Source organism: Hirundo rustica, chromosome 4 (assembly GCF_015227805.2).
Source record: "Hirundo rustica isolate bHirRus1 chromosome 4, bHirRus1.pri.v3, whole genome shotgun sequence".
NCBI classification, from domain to species: Eukaryota; Metazoa; Chordata; class Aves; order Passeriformes; family Hirundinidae; genus Hirundo; species Hirundo rustica.
The window spans coordinates 26,516,619-26,538,193 of record NC_053453.1 but is presented as its reverse complement, the minus strand read 5'-3'; positions in this window follow the sequence as shown (position 1 = coordinate 26,538,193).

Sequence of the window (21,575 nt, the reverse complement as noted above, 5' to 3'; positions counted from 1 at the left end):
AAAAATAGCTGCGCAGCTAAAGGGTTAAACCTCCTGTGATTTAGAGCGAACGGGGTCCGCGGGGGGAGTGCTTCTCATCTGGGTTTGGGTTCAAAAGCAACTTAGTATCGAAACATGGGCGGAAAGCTCACGGTTGCTCAGAAAAGGTTGTATTATAATTATGCGTCAGTAGTTAACGATGTCAAATTGAAAATCTCAAAAGGCGAGTTAAGAAGTTTTGTTCGCTGGGTTCATGTGCATTTTCCCCAAGTCTCTCCGGACAGTCTCTGCAGCCCACATTTCTGTGGCACTGTAGAAAAGGAATTAATTAGGTTGATTCAAACTGGGGACAAAAAGGCTACAAAGTATTTTACTGTAGCAATGAAGTTAAATTCGGCAATTCAATTTCAAAAGGGAATGCCGAAAGAGCCCAACGGAGAAACGTGTTCTCCCCCTCCTCCCCCCACCTCTTTTCCCCGGTCCCCATGTCCCCGGGAAAGCGTTCTCGATGGAGCGGCAGGGGTCCCGCCCGCCCGCTCTGCCTCCGGGGCACCCCTGCCTCCACGCCGGTGCTGGCCCGGTGGAGCCAGGAGGGAGGTCTCAGACAGCACTGGCCATGCTGCATGGGACAACCCTTCCTCCCCGCTTTTAATCGGGTCCAGGTCCGCGTGGTCCTCTCGGGGTTCCCAAGATGGCGGAGACCGCATGGCGGGGGACTCCCCCGCCCCCTCAGCGCCGCCCACCCCTCCCTACCCCGGTGACGTGGTGCCCGCAGCGCGCGGCCCCGCCCCCTTCCCCGCCCCGCCTTACCCCTGTGACGTCGGGTGCCTGCCGCGTGACCCTGCCCACCCCAGCCCCGCGCCGCGTGACCCCGCCCACCCCAGCCCCGCGCCGCGGGGCCCCGCCCCCACCCCACGTGTTACCGGCCCCGACCCGCGGGGCCCCGCCCCCGCCCCACGTGGTGCCGGCCCCGCGCCGCGCGGCCCCGCCTCCGCCCCGCGTGCCGCGGCCGCGCTGCCCCCCCCAACCCCCTGTGGCTGCGCGTGCGCACTGCGGCACCCCGTCCCCCCCGCAGCCGCCGCGCCGCCGCCCGCCCCGGAGCAGCCCGGTCCCGGTCCCGCCCCGCCGGGGCTCGACCCCGCTCCCCCGGGATCCCCCCCGCCCCCCCACTCCTCAATGATGTCACCCCCCGGGCAAGCCGCGGCCCTTGCAGGGACTCGGTTGCCAGGCAACCAAGTGCCTCAGGGCACAGGCGTCCCAGCTCCCTCAAACCCGGAAGTGCCCAAGCAGGGAACGGGAGCAGAGACAGCTGCCAGCTCCTGCTCCATTCCCACCCTTGCCCCTGTTACCTTTCGCAATGCCCGCGGTGGTAACAACAGGGCAGAGTATCACCCATTTCCCCGAGCCACCATCAAAGAGATCTGCAAAGCTCACAGGATATATGGCCGTGATGGACCATATTTCAGAGGGCTTCTCAGAGCAGATCTCTCTGCAGAGGAGGTAGTGCCTGCTGATTTAAAGTACCTGTTTTCTTGCTTGCTGAACTCAACAGAGTACATCCTATGGGTCACAGCTTGGAAAAGGCTGCTCCAGGAGGCCTTGCCAGGGCTCCTCAACCATGTTAACACCAGAGTTGATGCTCAGGGAATCCCTCTCACTCTCGACCACCTGGCTGGGGAGGGGCAGTGGGCAGAAGCCACTGACCAAGTGGTCATTCCTGTCCAGTGCCTCCACGTAGTGAGAGAGACAGCCCTGACTGCATTCTTCAGCATGCAAACACAAGGTCCTGCGATTTCTTATTCGAAAATCAGGCAGGACCAAAGTGAGTCTTTCACAGATTTTGTGGAAAGGCTGTCCCGAGCTATTGAAGCTCAGGTCAAAAATGAAATGGCTCGGGAACACATTTTATCGGAGATTGCGTTTTCAAATGCAAATGATTTATGTCGTGCTGCAATTTTAAGTTTACCCCTACACCCCAAACCAACCTTACCAGACATGCTTCAAGTATGTCAGATAAAAGTGCCTTTTATAAGCTCCTCTACAGGTCTACGGCCCAAACCTCGTCAAGTTGCAGCCATGGAAACTGAAGATTCCCGAAAAAACACCGAACACCGGGAAGAAGCATTCTGCGCAAAGCTCCCAGAAGTGTTTTTTGTGCGGGAATTTGGGGCATTGGGTTTCCAAATGCCCCCTCAAGAAAGAAGTAGAGGACCTCAAAAACAAAAAAGGGGGAGGGGAAGGGGAAAAAGGGAGAGGGTTTAAACCCTCACAAAAAAACTGGTGAAAGAGCGCAGGTCCGCCCTGCGTGAGGAAAAAAATGGGGTGGACCGGGCAGGAGGGGAGGGGAAAGGGAGCCAAGAGAAAAAGAAGGAGAAGCTGCAATGCCCCATTCAGGGTGGCAGCAAACATAACACACTGGAAATGACTTACACAGACCATGACATGGCACAACCAATTTTGACAACCAATTCTAAATATACCCCCTACAGGTTGCAGCTCACGGAGGGTTTGCACCTGAAAGACGACAACTGGAATTTTGTGTCAGTTGACAACAGTGAGCAGGGTACCTGGCCAAGGGTCAAAGGTAAGCTCATCGTTGTGGGAGACTGCAAACACACCCCAAAAGAGATCGAAATTCTTCCAGGAACATTTGATAACAATCCTGGAAAATTCGTTCTCTGGCTACGCTGCACTCACCCACCAACATTCCTACCTAAAGGGCAGACAGTTGCCCAGATCATACCCACCTGGGAACACCTGGAAGAAGACAACATACCAACAGCTTGTCCCGTGCACAACATCACAGAAGTGAAACCCCAGGTGGGATGTGAGTTACAGGTGGGTGATGAGGCCATTAACATCACAGGCCTGCTCCACACGGACATGGACGTGACTGTAATCCCAGCTAAGCACTGGCCGTCACGTTGGGCCTTGGAAAACGTGGCAGGACACGTGCAAGGAATAGGGGGAATGCAATTGGCCAAACAATCAAAGAGTGTGGTGCAAATTAAGGGGCCAAAAGGGCAGTTGGCCAGTTTACGCCCTTTTGTTTTGGATTATAGGGAACCCTTGTTGGGGAGAGACCTGATGGCCCAGTGGGGAGTCACGATTGACATCCCAGACCCCCCACAGGATTTTTGGGCGGCGGTCGCTGAGGAGCGCCCTACCCACAAGCTGAATTGGAAAACAGATGCACCAGTGTGGGTTGAACAGTGGCCGCTTTCAAAACAGAAATTGAAGGCGCTCGAAGAGCTCGTGGAGGAGCAGTTAGCTAAGGGTCACATTGTAGAGACCACCAGCCCTTGGAATTCACCGGTTTTTGTTATCCGGAAGCCGGGGAAGGACAAGTGGAGACTCCTCCAAGATCTCAGACAAATTAATAATGTGATAGAAGACATGGGCTCTCTTCAACCTGGGATGCCTACCCCGACCATGCTCCCACAAAATTGGAAATTGGCTGTTATAGATATAAAAGATTGTTTCTTCCATATTCCCCTACACCCTGACGATGCACCACGTTTTGCATTCTCGGTTCCCACTGTTAACCGAGAGGCCCCGAGGAAACGCTACCATTGGAGGGTTCTTCCCCAAGGGATGAAGGTGTCACCTATCATCTGCCAGTGGTATGTGGCTTCCTTGCTATCCCCGGTCCGCGTAGCTGCAGAGAAAGCAATCATCCATCATTATATGGATGATGTGCTTGTGTGTGCTCCCACCGATGATGTCTTGTCCCACGCACTTGACCTGACAATTAATGCATTGGTTGTTGCAGGGTTCGAGCTGCAGGAAGACAAGGTTCAAAGGATGCCACCTTGGAGGTACCTGGGGCTGGAAATTGGCAAGCGGACCATTGTGCCGCAAAAATTGGAAATCAAGGCCAAAATTCAGACCCTTGCAGATGTCCATCAGCTGTGTGAGGCATTGAATTGGGTGAGACCCTGGCTGGGCCTCACAACTGAGGACCTAGCCCCTCTTTTCAATTTATTGAAAGGGGGAGAGGAGCTGAGTTCTCCCAGGGAACTAACCCCGGAAGCGAAGGAGGCGCTGGAAAAGGTACAGCATCTCATGTCCACTCGGCAGGCTCACAGGTGTGATCCAGACCTGCCTTTCAAATTTATAATAATGGGGAAATTGCCACACCTCCATGGAGTCATTTTCCAATGGAGAAATAACATCAAAAAGGACCAGGGCAGAGAGGACCCACTTCTAATCATAGAATGGGTCTTTCTCAGCCATCAAAGGTCCAAGAGAATGACACGTCCACAGGAACTGGTGGCTGAACTGATCCGAAAAGCCAGAGTTCGGATCAGGGAATTGGCAGGGTGTGATTTTGAATGCATTCACATTCCAATTGGATTAAGATCGGGCCAGATTACAAAGGCAATGTTAGAACACCTGCTTCAGGAAAATGAAGCACTGCAGTTTGCTCTGGATTCCTTCACTGGGCAAATCTCAATTCATCGGCCAGCCCACAAAATTTTTAATCAGGATGCCAAATTCACACTGAATTTGAAAGATGTTCGGAGCAGGAAGCCTTTAGAGGCCCTGACAGTTTTCACGGACGCGTCCAGAAAGTCCCACAAGTCAGTTATGACTTGGAAGGACCCTCAGACTCAGCAGTGGGAGGCAGATGTTGCCGAGGTGGAGGGATCACCTCAGGTTGCTGAGTTGGCCGCTGTCGTCAGGGCTTTCAAAAGGTTCCCCGAACCCTTCAATTTAGTAACGGACTCCGCTTATGTAGCGGGGGTGGTATCGAGGGCAGATCAGGCAATACTGCAGGAAGTGTCTAACACCGCACTGTTTGAGCTGCTTTCTAAGCTTGTCAAGCTTGTCTCCCACAGGGAGCAGCCATTTTTTGTGATGCATACAAGATCACACACCGATTTGCCAGGGTTTGTAGCTGAGGGGAACAGAAGGGCTGATGCTCTTGCTGCTCCTGCAGCGATGGCCCCATTGCCAAGCATTTTTGAGCAGGCAAAGCTCAGCCATCAGCTTCATCATCAGAACGCGCCTGGCCTTGTTCGCCGGTTTCACATCACCCGGGAACAGGCCAAGGCAATTGTGGCTACGTGTCCCTCATGTAATCAGCATGCACTCCCCACCTTGAGTGCAGGAGTAAACCCCAGAGGTCTGAACAGCTGTGAGCTGTGGCAGACTGACGTGACACATATCCCCCAATTCGGCCGATCTAAATATGTGCACGTGTCTGTGGACACTTTTTCCGGTGCAGTTTTTGCTTCTGCCCACGCAGGGGAGAAGACCTTGGATGCGATTAAACACCTCATCCAGGCTTTCTCCTTTATGGGCATCCCAAAAGAATTAAAAACTGATAATGGCCCAGCGTACCGTTCCAAGGAATTCTGCAGCTTCCTGCAACAATGGGGAGTGGGTCATAAAACCGGCATCCCTCATTCCCCAACGGGCCAAGCTGTAGTGGAGAGGACCCACAGAGAAATCAAAAGGGTCCTTAACCAACAACAACCGGTGTTGAAAACAGAAACACCGCAGACCCGATTGGCCAGGGCTCTATTCACTTTTAATTTTTTAAACAGCACATTTGAGTTTTTAAACCCTCCCATTGTTCGTCATTTCGGGGCAAACCCTCAGCTAAACATCAAAGAGAGGCCACCAGTCATGGTCCGGGACCCTGAGACTGGAAGGACAGAGGGACCTCATGATTTAGTCACGTGGGGCCGTGGGTACGCTTGCGTGTCCACCCCCACGGGGCCGAGATGGTTACCATCAAAATGGGTGAGGCCCTATGTCCCGAAGGTCTCGGGGGAGAAAAAGAAACTGCCACAGGTTACTCAGGCAGCTTTTAGGAGGAAAAGGAGGGAAGATTTTTCCCCGGATGGTTTCGCTTTCCTGAATGACCCCTGCTCGAATGCTAATTGTTTGTTTTAGTTCTTCTAGTCCTGATGGAACCTGTCCAGCGCCAATCCCCTGTGCTGAGGAAGTTTCACCTGCTCCTTGGTTGGGGACTGGGGAATTTCGGGCTGGGTGGGTTCAATTTTGAAATCAGTTTTGTTATTTTTGTTTGTTATTCTGTTAATTTTAATTGGATTTGGTATCATCAAAAAAATGTTAAGTAGATTAATTTCTAGCACCACACATGCCCCCTCTGTGAACCATGTTGCTGTATCATCCGTGCCTGGATGGGAGGAAGACGTGGAACTGGAGGAAGACCCAGAAGACAGAAGACACCCAGAGGATGAACCTCAGATGGAGTGGCCCACTCAGCCAGAGTGGCTCACCGAGAGTTACCCGGACTTCGAATATCATCCTCCTCCGTTCCAGCCCTACTCCTGTCATTAAAACAAAAAAGGGGGAGATGTGGTGGTGCAGAACTGTTTTATTAGATTTTTGTAAGAAGTTTATGTTATGGTTCGTTTCACTGTATCCCCAATTCTGTATCCCTTTTGTGTTGTCTGTATAATAAGGTGTTTTGTGTCAATCATCCCATACCTCACATGACATGTAACATCCCCTCTGCCCCAACCCCCCTCTCTGGGGCAGCTTGCCTATCACTCCCGGGGTCCCTCCCAGATTGTGAAATCTCTGGCAGAGAGCTTCAGGTGATAGGTAGCCTGGGGGAAATTCCTTTGGCTCTGGATTTTAGTGGTCTGAAGCTTGGGGGTGGGCACACCTTGTTACCCCCCTGAAACCCCTGATTTGTGGTCTTTTTTGTATCCTCCCTGGGACCCTCCCCCGCTTATAGGGGGTGGGAGGGAGGAGCAAACTCTCTGAGCCGCTGGGTTCTCCACCTAGAATCTCTCAGCCGCCAGGTTCTCAGCCTGGAAGCTCTCAGCCGCTGGGTTCTCCACCTAGAAGCTCTCAGCCGCGGGGTTCTCAGCCTGGAAGCTCCGAGCCGCTCGCCTCGGAGCTTGGAGATCTCTGCTAATAAACATCCTTTAACCTGCTAAGCTGAGAGCCAGCCTTTTCTCTTCTGCTGCTGTTGACTGTCACCTTTGGGTCCAGCTGCCAAGCCGAGAAGCCAAAACGAACTGGAAACTTTGTGTCTGTGTTGACCCGAGCTAGCTGGAGGTTAGCTCCCACCCGGAGCGGGGAAACAACCGGACAAACTACCCCATCCCACCCCACCACCCCAGAGTGGGGGAAGAGCATGAGGAATCCTCCCCCTAAATGAGGAAAAAGCAGCAGAGACTACGTGTCATGAACTGACCTGTGAATCCACTTCTGGCCAGGGCTGAGCCCATCAGCACTGCTGGTAGCACCGGTGGCAGGCTGAAGTAACATTAGACAGGCTGTTTTGCTTTTCATTAATGTTCAGCAGTGTGGGAAAAAGGAAAAAGATGAATAAAAATTAAAATAAACTGCTCCTTCCAGTTAATTTTTCTCACTCTGTAGCTTGTTCTGCATGGGTCATCCTGGCAAGTAGTTTTAGTAATGGCTTAGAGGAAGTCCTTAAATTACTCCAGCACCAATGAATCTATTCAGCTTCAAGACAGATGTGTTCAGGTCCAACTCAGCCATCCTGAACCTTCACCTGGTAGACAAAGAATGGAGAAAGATTTGTTATGAGCTGTAGTTAAAGCAGAATTTTGTGATTCAGCTTGTTTCAGCTGAAAAAAACTGTAATGAATGGAAACAGATCTTCCTGCTTTGGGTGTGATTGCAAAGAGGTCTACTTCTTTTCTGGGCTTCAGTGTATGTACTTTACAGTAAAACTGGATTTCCAAGCTACAGCAGCATATGTATACGTCCCTACCACATTTATACACAATTTTGGAAGTCCTAATGAGTCCCCAGGGAGTATCTGCTACTGACTATGACCCTGCTGTGTTAAGTGCTCAGATTCAAATAGATGTCTCAGCTCCAAAAATAAGCATTTCTTTCAATGTCAGAGCAGAGTTGATGAGCAGATAAACGGGAAGTGATCTAATCATGTAGTTTACATGCTTTGGTACTGCAAGCATTTGAATTTGTGCCACAGAACAGAAAAAACAAAAACAAAACAAAACAACAACAACAAAAAACCCACCACCAAAAAAAAAAACAGCTAAAGAGAAAGGTGGATCTTAATTGAAATATTCTGGATCCCTACCCACATGTAGAGGGCTGAGACATTCAACTATGAGACTCAGAAAAACCAGGAATGGAGGATGGTCATGCTAAGTAATGCTTAGTAGCTTTTTCTGGCACTATCTGAGGAAGATTCTGGTTGATAATTCCCTCAAGGCATACATGCTCACCCTTCAGCAGAGTTTCCAGTCAAAGTGCTAGAAAAAAAGATTGCAAGAAAAAGACTTGAGCAGTGCAGGACCCAAATGAATTTGCTGTAAATTCTGTCTTCTGTCCCTACGTTCACCACTTCAAATACATATAATGGCTTTCTTTCTCTGCCATGAGTGAGTTTTGACCTACCCTAAGTTGCTTTATGGATCAGACAGACTGCAGAATGAACTAGCTGTGACCTCTGTAGATTACAGTCTGCATTTTGCTATTCACTGTTTTTAAGCAGGAATTCTGCCTCTCCAGATAAGAATGCAGGCAGGTGCAACTGGCGTGATTGTATGCTTGTGTGGATATTAGTATTTTATTTAAGCTGGGTTTATTGGAAGAGGATAGTATTTTGTAGCCCTACTAGCCCATGCATAGGCAAGTGATACAGGTTCTCAAGTGAAACCCTATAGATAGGAGGAAGACATCTTTTATTGATGAATCAAACATCAGTCCTACTTCTGTGCTAACTGTTAAGTAAAGGCTCACAGGTGATTAACATGTCAGTCAGAATGTGGGGAATTAATAAAGTTTGATAATGTGAGTCAGGAGGACATTGAAAGGACTGACTGAAATGCTGCCTTTCTTTCTCAGCTCTGGACCCCAGGCAGTAGGTTATCATCTATATCCTGGGGAGACCAAGAAACCACCTCTTAAAGAAACTCATGGAGGATTGAATTTACACGGGCACTAAATTTTTTTAGTCTTAATGTAATATAAATGCTATGTAAATGAATATTGCAGCTGCAATCCTATTAACAGAGGCAGGAGAAGAAAAGAGCCATATCTGTGTAGGAAGAACCACAGTATCTCTAGTAGCTAACTCCATCTTATTTCTAGTTGTGCAAAACATTACAGATAATATTTAATATTATTTCCAATATTTTTCATATGTATTTGATGGTTCCTTTTCCAAGAGGCCTTCCTCTGAATACTGGCTGGCAATGATTAACATCTGCTTAATTAGTATTTTAGCTTAGAGTCTGTGAATCCCAACACCGTGTAATGCTTCTTGAGCAGGCAGGGAGCTCCAGCTCACACTCCAGCAGAGCGTTAAACTGAGGGGCAGGGAAGGGACAGCATCAGAGGAGTTTGCTCAACAGCCCCCTTCTGCAACACATGGGCATAAGGAGACAGTCAGACCAGGCTGGGCTGCCTCCTGTCTGACTGCTGCCAGGGCCCTGTGATGGGAGAGGACAGATGTTATCCTTTCACTGTGCTTGCACTGTCAGAAAGCATCCATCAAACCAAGGTGTCACTCAAAATGCATTGCACACGCCCCACCTTTAATATTCTGCAGGTGCAGCCTACAATTAGGCATGAGATTGATTTGCCAGACAACAGTAAGAAGGAGCAGAGAGGATTCCAGATTTTTCTGGCTTCAGACCAAATTGTTTTTATCCCTGTAAGGAATGAACATTAAAACGAATCCAAAATGCTCTTGAATTTAGGAATGTGGGTGTTGAATTTTGAATTGAAATTCTAGCTTTCTTCACTTTAGGGCATTTAGATTCAGCATATTAGAGCAAAAGAGGATGAACTGTCAGTTCCCATCCTTTGAATGTTGCACCAAGCTAGTAGGGCACAATGACACTCACTGAGAATATGTACTTTCCCTTTTTTCAACTGACAAGGTACAGAAAACTGCAACATGTTTAGGAAGAAGACCTCATATTTGACCAAACTAAATGTGTTAAGAAATATTAGGTCTGATTCTGTTTGTTTCTTTGTTTATTTTTTTTTTATTGGTTTTCTCCTTATTTTTCCTTTTTCTCTTCTCTTTTCTTCTTTCTTTTCTTTTCTTTCTTTTCTGGAGGCTGTGAGTTTTTTTTGAGTTTCGTCTTTTCTTTATTTCTTTTCTTTTCTTTCTTTTCTTCTTTTCTTTCTTTTCTTTTTCTTTTCTTTTTTTTCTTTTCTTCTTTCTTTTCTTTTCTTTTCTTTTCTTTTCTTTTCTTTTCTTTTCTTTTCTTTTCTTTTCTTTTCTTTTTTCTTTTCTCTTATTTCCAGATTACACAGGAACAGTGAGAAATGGGACTGCCAAGAGAAGCTCTGGTCTGCTTACCTGAACCCTCCCTTCACCTGAATGATAGCACATGCTGCTGTGCCAGCTCCTGACACTCTTAAATGAGCATAACATGTGCTCCCATCTATATATGTGGCAAGTTAATTCCCTGGGGCCAGAAGCCCTGCCTCACACCTGTCATGGAGCAAGAGAGGCTGCAGGCACCAACTCATAGGAGGGTTAAGATGCATGTGTCTTATCTAGGTTGGTGTTGGCTACTCTAGTCAATTCCCTCACTGTAGATGCAAGAGGTACCTGAATGAGTTCAAAATTTCTTGCTTCCTATGATTACTGAAACCTGTGCTAGCCAGAATAGAAGAAATCAAATTCCAGTGAAAATGATGTGGCATCCAAGGTGAGTGAATATATGTTCCATGGAAAAAATTGCAATGATGATAATACAGTGAACATCAAACTAGAAAAGATTTCCTCTCATGGCTATCCAGTATGACTACTGAATCAGGAGATTATTTCAACAAGAGCTTAGCACAATTGAACCACATTAAAATAAAAGTGAAAATATGTAAAAAATACACAGGTGACAGTAAAACTTCCATAAAACTATGAGGATACCCTTCACCTTTGGTAAACATAATGTTCTAAAAAAGATACCCAATTACATTAAGGTTTGTAAAGCAAAATGTCAAAAGTTACAAAATGCCAGAATTAAGCTTTTTGTGTATCACTCTGCATTTCAATGTGTGCAGCCCTGGGCTGTCCCCTTGTTGTGTATGAATTTTGGCAGTTTGACTGAGGATCATCCACATTTTTTTCTGCAAGACTGTCTCATTCAGTGCCCTGGCTGAACAGCACTCAGTGATTGAGTGGCTCCTCAATATTTTTGTTTTACCCTCATATTTCATTGCATGCCCAACGGACACATTTATACACATTTATACTACTCAAACCTTTCCATGTGACAGAATTATAGATGTCCTCAGGGAATTTTTCTGTGGTGTTACTCATTGCAAATTTTATTTGTGCAGTATGTTGTGCTGAGGGGTGATATTAGCTAATTTTTTGAAGAAAGCTAGACAGATTAGGCTTGAAATTAGCCTTTTATTTGGGCAGCTAATTTGAGGCACCAAAGACCATAAATTTTGTAGAAGATTTAGTGCAGAATTATTGGTAGACTGTCTGAATCAGAGGACCACTCTTTCCCTTACAGAAATCCTGTCTTCCTCAGCATAAGCCTTTCAGCATCTGTTACAGATGCATTGAGGAACCTTACAGCAGAAACTTGAGCCATCCCAGCAAGTGGTCCACCTTGTGAAACTTTTATTCTGAGTGCCTGAGTCCACTCTTTGAGCTAATGGAGAAACTGGAGGATGATGGTAGGTTGACGTCTTTCACATGATCAGACAACACTAGAAGTAAAATACGAACATTACACAAAACTCAGCATTAAGTCCAAACTCTGAATGGTTTTGGAAGTTAAATCTAGCAGATCTTCCGTATCATTCAGTAAAGACAGGGCAGTGTGAGCTGCAGCATCATAAGCAAAGTGATTCAGAAATCATGGTTGCAACAGAGCCACCCCAGTCTCCGTGTTGGGAACAGCTAGGGGGAAGCAGGTGCCATCAGGTGTTCAGCATAAAGCCTTGGCAAGATCAGGAAGAAAACAAATGAAAAGTTATTGTCACTCACTCATACTCCTACATCTTCCAACATCCTCTTGGTATTTTTTAGAATAACAGTAGATGCCTCATGGCAGCTGTCACATTAGCCCTTCACCAGACAAGGAGATGAGAAACTGTTATGGCTTTAACTGGTTGAAGGGTTATATTTCTGCTAGCAACTTTTAACCTCAAAGCAGAGAGCTTCTTTAGATCATGTCAGTTTATGTTCCTTAAAATTAAGAATAATGCAAGCTTCTACTAAGTCAACACTGCTATTTATTCTGGGGGTTTTGTGCCTTTACCCCCTCCAAACACTGGGTTCCTCATCATAATACTTAAAGGCTTGGACCCTTCCCACAGATTTTTCCATGCAGGTGTCACTGCCCAAACTTGCTGTTCCCTATGGACTCAGTGTCTCTTCTTCCTTCCCGAGCACTGCCCCACTGCTCTTGCACACTCACAGCCTGCTGGAGTCCAGGGCATTCCTCTGGTTGCCCTGGAGGGTCAGGGACCTGGGCAGGGGGGTCTGGGACCCCAGCCCAGAGCTCAGAGAGACACTGGCTTTGATCTCAGTCCATGGGAAAAACTTCCTACACTGAGAGAAGGTTTACAGGCCACAAGAATGTGAAAAAATAGTAGTTTAGCTTATCAAAAGGTGAGAAAATAGTAATTTTAGGCTCCTAGCATTGAAGTGAATGGGGACAAGAAGGAGAATCTGGGGCGTTGTCTCCTTCTTCTCCTTCTCCTTCCCTCACTCCATTGCTGCATTGACGTGGCACAAAGTAGTTAGTGAGGACTGGGTCAGAGTAAAGATGACCTTTTTAGTAATAGTGATAGACATTGGTAAGAAATAGTAAATAAAAAATACGTAGCAATCAGTATAAAAGATAAAGACAACCCAGCTCGGGGGAGACGTGAGGAATCCATGCAGCTGCGAACGTCTTGTCGGACTCCGAGAAAATTGTAAGATAAGAAACAATAAACGAAGTATGCAACATTGAAAAATCTAAACCTGAGAACTCCGTCTCTTCCTTCAGCTTGGCTTAGAGCTGTGCAGGGGAGCAAAGGACCCTGAAACCACCTGAATGTTGGGGAAAGCCCCCGACAACAGCCTGGTTTCTTCATCAGTCTTTCTGCCTGTTTTTCGTCTCCTTACATGAGCCATGCAAAGTAGCAGACGAGTGTAACTCAGCATTTCTACTCACTCTGTCAATGGTGGTGTTTCCTGTAGCACTCAACAGAGAGCAGAAGATGGCTGATGTGTGTCACTTCATTGCCTGTTCTTAAATAATGAAATAATCTGCTAAAAAATTTTGTTTATCTACCAATGTGCTGCATAAGTTGCCCATTTCCTTCTACTTGTATCTATATCTCCAATGTCCAGCTCATCTAAAGCTAGTTTTCTGTTAAAGACAGGAACAATTGACAAGCTCTTTAAAAATACCCTGGCTCCCAGCAAGCAATTCACAATCCTCTGCCAATGCAGCTAATAAAATTAGGGCTGTGAATAAACAGATATATCAAAATTCAAGGAGCCAACTCCCTACTTGGACCTCTCTAAATAAAGGCCAGTGTATTTATATGACAACCTAATGAAATTTGCAATATTCAGAGCATTTGCACTGCAAGAGGACTCTTCTGTTTCCCATGAATCAATCAAATACCAGACCAAACTGGCAAACAGAATTAGTGAGGTGAGCGAAGACACTGCCAAATGTTCAGCTAAATGGGAGCATAATTTATAATTCAAAAAATGTGGACCTTGCCTGCAAGCATTACATTCTTTGAATCAGCCCTTACATCTTTTAGAGAATGGTCTCTGCCTTTCAAACAAACAGAAACCAACCAAATAAACAAAAAGGAAAATATTTGAGGGAGTGAAAATGTAAAGAAAAATAACTAGTTGGGTACAATAGTTTAAGTCCAATAACTGTCATGATTTTGAAATGTTTAATTCACAGTTCTTACTCTATTAAAAAGATTAAAAATATTTAAAGTACAAAGGCTGCATCATAAAATATAACCGTTTTGGAACATCAAGACCATTTTGTGCCATATCCACATCTCAGCCCAGGCATGATTCTGCAGAGGAATGTGTTCAAATTACTGGAAGCAACAATTGCGGAGTCATCAGGGATCTTTTTTCCCCAAATCTCCTCACAGTTATTAGATTATTTGTAGAGGTTCTCCTGTGACTGCTTATCTTTCTTAATATCCTGATAAACTCCCAGATACAATGATAACTAGTGGAAATGTAAATATCATACATTAAAAATAAACAAGAATCAAGAGCTTAAATTTTCCTTTTCCTTTCCTTATTTCCTTTCATCCTTGGCTTTTGATTTTCACTGGGTAGTTAAGCCGTGTTAGCCCTTTGTGTTCATTCCATCCATAAAGCCAAAGAAAATAACTCCCAAGTAAAACCATGGTGAAAATGTTAGAAATATTCCTTATCACATGTTCTAGTTTTTTACATGTTGCAAATCAGATAATCTGAACCAATAGTCCCTATGAAGGAATTGTTTTGGAGTAGGATTTTCTATACTAAGAGATATGATTTTGATGTAGAGACTAAAGGTTATTATGCTCCTCCCATAATCAGGTTAATTACTGACACTATTAGATATTTGCATATTACTTCCATTCTGAATACTTTTAAATTGCCAGCCATTCAATATTGGCTTGGCTTTTTTTTTTTTTTTTCTTTTTTCTCCCCAGATTAAATATTTCACAAACATTTTGAGGAAGTGAACTTTTTTTGATTATTTACTTAAAATTCAGTTTTGGATACCTTCTATAATTCTTTCTTATTCTGACATCTCATCTAAAGCTGAATAATAAAAAAGATCATTCTACTGCTGGCACAGCAAACATAAGGAAGAAATCCAGGATTTTAAGACAGCCAGTGATGTAATGGGATAGAAACTATCTGCCTGTAACACTGCTTCAGGATGTGTACACAAGAATCGCTTCCTCACTGGACACCAGGATGAAAAATCTGAGAATAAAAAGAAATGCAAATACAGTTGACAACATCCAGGAGGATGAAACAGCCTGGAGAGGCTAAGCATGAGATCTGCCACGTATCTTCAGTAATACTGCAGAGCATTCCCCAAAGGGACAGATGGCAGGAAATTCTGCAATCATACCTGGTTAACCTGGATCCATTTATAAAATCAGTATTACATATCCTTTTAGACTGGTTGTCACTTTTTCAGTGTTTATCATCTTTGAGAGCATGCTCAGATAAATTGAGAAATCAGAATGTACTAACTTTATCTGATTCTTTCCCAGGAAAAGAATAGATTTCAAATGTCCATTTAGTCCCAATCCACAGACTTTTTTTTTTCTTTTTTTTTTTTTTTTTTTTTTCTCATTACCAGAAGATGTAAATGAGAAAAGGGAATTTTTAAAATACACATTTAAAATTATTCAAAATAAAATTTGCTTTAAAAAGTGTTTTCTTCATGAGGCAACTTAGTTTCAATTTTGTATAATTTAAGAGGATAAACCCCAAATATGTTTCAAGGCAGAATATTTAATTTCATAACTGAAATGGCTGGATGAATAACAGATGCTTCCAGCTTATGACCTTCTAGGAACAATCCTTTTTGGCCAGGTGCCTGGCCCTCCTCTGACCTTTTTTTTTTTTTTTGTGCGAGTTTTGTCTTACTCTCCTAAGTCACATATCATGTCCTTTCACCTGTTTTAGTAGATGGTGACATTTTTCCTTGATGAAGCGAGAGAATGGCTTTCCATACAATTTTTCAAATTAGCTGAGTGTCACAGATCTGCAACATGGGAGTACCTGAAGCTGAGGATCTACACTCCTCACAGTAACTGTTAAATCGGCCTGCGGTTTTGGGGGATGAATACTTACTTGTGTTGTTCAGAAAAAAACAGCTTTTACCTGTTTTTGATACCTAAATTGCTATGGTTGGAGAGTTTTCCTGTGCCTGGTGAATCATGTTGTAAATGCAGAAAACTGAATCAGCGCTGTGACCTTACTCACTAGTCATAGGTACTGCATGGATAGAGTGATTTATCGCATGTTTGTAGTGCAGACTATTAAAAAAACCCACAAAATCCAATTGAAATATGATTCACATAACAGAATTTGATTAAAAGAGCTCTGATCCCAAGACCTGTGTTTCCCTCAGAGGGGGGTGGTGCAGCTGATTACATCAGTTATTTTAGTCCTATACCTGCAAAAGGCCTCCGATGACAGTCACAGCACTGTGAGTGGCAGTAACTCAGGATTTCCAAAATGCACCATGTGGTGCACTGGGCACTCCTGGATGAGATAAGCAGGGGTTTGCTCTTTCTAACAGTAATTCTTTGTGTTGACAAGTCTTAACATGATAATATTCTGAGAGAACCCTGGAAGCAGAAAACAACCTGATCTCTGACATCACCTGAAAGTCTTGACTTTATACTAGTCACGCCTGTGTAATGTAAAGGAACCAGCTTCAACAGGAGGGGAAAAACTGTTGTGCCTACAGTGACAGCCTGGATACACAGAAGTTTTGTGAGAAAGTGGAAATGGGCTCCCTCAACCCCATGGTTGATGGATGAGTGCTGTGACTGAGTCCACTGCTTTGCCCACTCCACCCGAACTGGCTCTCCATGTGCTGTCAGCTTCCCCACGGGCTTGGACCCATGTCTGGGCAGGACGAAGGGAAGGCCACAAGCTCTGCCAGCTCTGAGGAAGTTTGTGCCACCATCTTGTTAGGAATTTGAGGAACTTAATTTAAAAATCAGGTGTCTAAATATTTCAGGCATTAACAGAGTCAGACAGCAGCTGAGCAGAGGTTTCAGGGATCTATATTTGGACCGCAGTCCAGAGAGGCAGTTTGGTAGGATATCAGCATGACAAATGCGACAGGCTTGTAAAAATCTTCACCTTCTGTTCAGAAGGGTAGTTAACAGGGTTTGTAATTAAGGGGACTGCAGATCTGAGATCCATTCCATGCCTTCGGTCATCTCACTCTCATACTGGTCCCAGAGGAGAATCCAGGGGCTCTGTGCTTCACCAATTTTTTCTTCAGTTGCCATCCTTTCCTTGACAGTGCCAGAAGAGCTCTTCCCCCTTCCTATTTCCCTCCCTGAGCCAACAGGCACTTTAAATATACAAGTACAGCTGAAACTTTCATTTAGATTCCTGACGACTGGCACCACAGTTATTATATCCCTGGACTGACAGTTCCTGCTGATTGGTGCCACTCAATTCAGAAAGCAATATCGCTTTGATATATCAACCTGGCAACTGCCTGCAGGAAGCTATTCTAGTCCTTCTCTCTGAATTTCACTCTAAGAAATATACTCCTTTCAACAGGATTTTTAAGGGAAAAAAAGGCAGATCATTTAAGAGAGGGGATGGGAAGCTCAGTATGCCCCCCATAGCCTTAAACAAGAGCACCTTTTTTTCTTATTGAGGAGGTAGTAACTCTACAGGAGACAAAGGCTGTAGGAAGACCTTTACTCCACAATTTTACACACTTGAAAAATCCAAGTCTTATTCATAGAAAAAGGAAAGAGTTTTTAAAAATTTAGCACTGACCTATATGTCCTTTATGAAGAATATGACATGTTGGTGTTTTAAGAATATGTTGTTTGATATTTCAGTTCAGGCTTTGTTGTGGAGCTCAAAGGTCAAGTAGTCAAGGTGTTAATGGAGCAACCACAGTTGTGGAGTTGTGCTCAGTAGCACTTCAGCTGGGAAGATTAGGAGAGAGTTCCCTGGGCTACTGACAGTACTCAGCTGCAGCCAAGTTAGGGGACAGTCCATTTGCCCAGCGTAGAAATACTGGTGAAAATAATGACAAAAGGTTAACATGTAAGAATTTATCTCAAAGGGGGAAACTAACACAGCAGGAATACAAAATAGCAGGCAAATGAATTTTATTTAAACTGTGAAGAAGGAAGGAAATCTGAAGCTTGAGGACAAGAATAGATTTAGATCAAAGTCACTCTATATTCCTATATATATTTCCACTGATGACCTGGTACAAGACTAATCATGTTCTCTTGTTCCTGCTTTCAAAGTTCTTTCTATTTTCTTCTGAAAAATGGCATCAAACAACCAGATCTTCCTGGGCTTATTTTTAACATGGTGGTCTCAGGACAGAAGTTTTCCCTCTGTCCCATGGTATGAGAAATAGCTGAACCTGAGTTCCCTATGCAGGCAGATGGAGCTGGCCTGACTGAGTACTCTGACATGCACACAAAGACAGTCTTGAGGATCCATCCCTTAGGTCTTCTGCAGTTCCTCCTCTTATTTTCTTTTAATGCTTAAAAGTTTCCCTTCAGTTCCTGAGGAAGAATTGCCTGGTTAATACTTATTTCTAATAGTATTTTTATTGTTCCTAAGTAACTTCTTTTCATAGAGGTAGTTTACTCTCACAATAGCGTTGTGAGGCAGAGCCTGTGGCTCAACCTGAAAGCTCTGGGACCAGACTTAGGTCTATGCTGTGAAGTGTTTCGCTAGAATTGCTGATAGCAAGAACCCAAGGAATTTCCAGAAATGCAGGTGTCTGTTTATGATTCCTTTATCTTCTCTGAATGTGACTGCATTCCCTTTAGCTATTGTGTGTATCATCCTTTCATTTGGAGTTATTTTCTTGAGTGTACCTGGAGGGCAGTGGAGGGCTCTTAGTGAAGCAGTATTGCATGCTTCAGTAATGCTGTATGAGAATATTCATTCAATGGTTTATGTAAGAAGGAAGCAGATGTTCTTGACATGTCAGAAATGTAAGAACACTTTATCCTGGTGAACTGCTTCTATCAGTTCCTGCAGATATTTTTTACCTGTGCACGTCTCCAAAGAAAGAATTTAGGAGTGGAGAACTCCTGAGCTCTCAAAGGTTCTGCTGCAGATTGAGGTCACAGCACCTCTGTGCACTTTGTTTTTAATACAATTGTAGATGGAGCAGGTGGCAAAACCTATTATATTAAATCCTATTAATTAAATGCCTAGTTAGAAATACCTATTTTGTAAATATGGTACTAGGTACTAGTTATGGTGATTTAAAGGCCAGCCATTCAGCAGCTTTCTCCAAAGATTTGAACTGATTTCCTTGTAATAACAATGACACAATTTCTTTATCTTCTGCTATCACCTTTTGCTAGGATGTAACATTTCATATTTTTTCTGTCTGTGTGCATAGACCCAGAAGAGTAATTAGATTTTCTGTATCAGCACACCTAAGAAAGGAGATGCTTTGATGTAAAAGAGGCTTTTTAAATCTTTCTGTCAAAGCTACTTTTACCTGCATGAAACTGTATTTCTGAGTTACTTATTGCCAAGAAGTTAGAATATGAGGTAACTGCATCTGCACACCCTCGTATATACACGTGTGAAAGTGAGAAAAAGAGAAAAAAATGCTCTATTGCCATGGACCATTAAGGCAGCTGCATATAATATTAAATAATATTAAATAATATTAATATAATATTGAATTTTTGATGTTTGTGCTGGAGCTAGAAGAACATGCAAAATGTTTCTCCGCAATTAGCAGGTGAGTTGATCACTGGAGTACTGTCCAAGCAGAGCACTGGTGAACCAGTGGGTTGTGGTCAGGCCGCTGGTGACATTGTGCAGTCACCCGGTTTGCTCGGCTGTGCGCAGACACTGAGAGGAGGAGCGCTGCTTCCTTGCCTTCTATTCCCCTTCTGCTGGTTCTGCATTGATTGATCTCTGATGAAGAGACACCCCACTTTGATGGAGTCATAGCCCCAATGAGACACCTGGGCCTGCACAGGGAAATGCATCTCAACCCCCTCCTTATGAACCAGTGAAAGGAATATTGCAATGAAGCTACTGCCTCCTTCCTAAGCATTCAGTCAAGTAAAATTTGCATTTTAAAAAATGTTCATTCAGAAGAGCAGAAAATTCTCTCCTACCATAGGACAATATTTTGGATAGCATCAAGAATAATTTAAAGAGTCTTTTGTGTGAGGAAGAGAAATTTTGGGACTGTTCTTATAATTGGATTGTCTTTCTTACTTGAAAAACAAAAAAAAATGTTCCCAATGAAAACAAAAAGATGACGAGGGAAAAAGTTTCTGGAAAATGTTTCTATTTCTGGTGCTGACTCCCTTTTATGCCCTCTGTTGCAGAAATACAGCACCTGGTCAGATGGGCTGCTCACACTGCTCCCAAGTCCTTCTTGTCTGGCCATTGAAGCCACTTATCTCAACGTGTCACTCATGGGCCACAGCAAAGTGGTGAGACATGCAAACTATAGGCTTGTTTTGGCATAAAAATTAAGAGAAAAATTCCTTTTTTTTTAATGGAAAAAAGCTGAAGATGGAAATGACCCACTGGGTGTGACAGGATCCATTTATTTCTCTCTTAAGTACGCATGAAAATTTCATAGAAGCAGACTGAAGTGATGAGGCTGCCAATTTCTTTCTTTCCAGTTAGTTATTACTGAGGTATCTCCCAAACATGAGTAAGCTTCATGGAGTTCACAGTGGTACTGGAGATGATGAGAAATCCAGGAAGTTTTAACTGGAGTCCAGTATCCCATTCACTCCTGCATACTCCATTAATGATCCTTCTACTCAAAAGGGTTGACATTTTGTTTGATATTTTTAACCAATAAAAATATATATCAATAGAGAGTATCATTTTCTTCACTTCCCCCCTCAGCGCATTCAATGAAAAAGTGTCAACATATTGAGCCTAACAGGGAGTTTTCTTTGAGAGGAAAAGCTACGACATCCCAAGGAATTCTCAGAAAATGTGAAACGCTTCACAATATGAATCAACATCTGATTTATAGGCTGTGCAATATGAGCCATATCTGGATGTAAGATGTCATTGCAGATGTCAGTGAAAGAGGAGAAGAATGAACAGACGAGAATGTGAAGAGGGAAAGCTGCAGAACTAAATGCAAGCCTTTTGTCAGCATTCACATTAAAGCATTCACAAAAACGCCAGCATTCTACCGAGAAGGACAAAATGGATATGAGATTTTGACAGACTGGTTTTGTGCAACCTGGGATGCAGTCACTTGTGAAATGTCTTCAACACTGACTCAGAGGAGCTGGTACAACAAGACTTGCAGAATAAATACTCCGCCTGTGTTTCTCCCACAGCAACAAAGAGAGGTGACAGGGTTACTAAGAATGCGTCAGACCACTGAATTCTCTGTAAGTGCTCTCAGGACAGCACAGCCAATTTATAAATTCTCAACATTTTCTGCCTAACAGTTTTATAGCTAGGGTACCTTCACAGATTCCACTCACAGCTACTTGAAATCTTCATTGTTAATGAGAAATATTTTAGTTTTGTATTCTTTTGAATTTGTAGAAAGGCTGCACTGTTGGCAAGGTTTTCTCAGTTTGCTGTTGTTTTCCTAGAGCTACTCTGTCCATTTTCAAATGAAGTATTTCTTCATAATAAGATATGTCAAACTTCATTTTGCAGTGAATCAAAGAGATTGTGCCTGGGGAAAACTTTAGAAACTGAAGCGTGCCTAGAATTAAAACCTGAGGCAGTTTGTCCTAAATCTCAGATTAAATGGCAAAGATTCCCAGCAGATGATAAAGGATATGCTCTGCAGAACATAGTCTGGGATAATTAATAACATTTGATTACTTATTTGCTTTGCAGCATTTCCGTGTTCTGACTTGACAAAGTTCTGTTGACACGCTGCACACATGCTTAT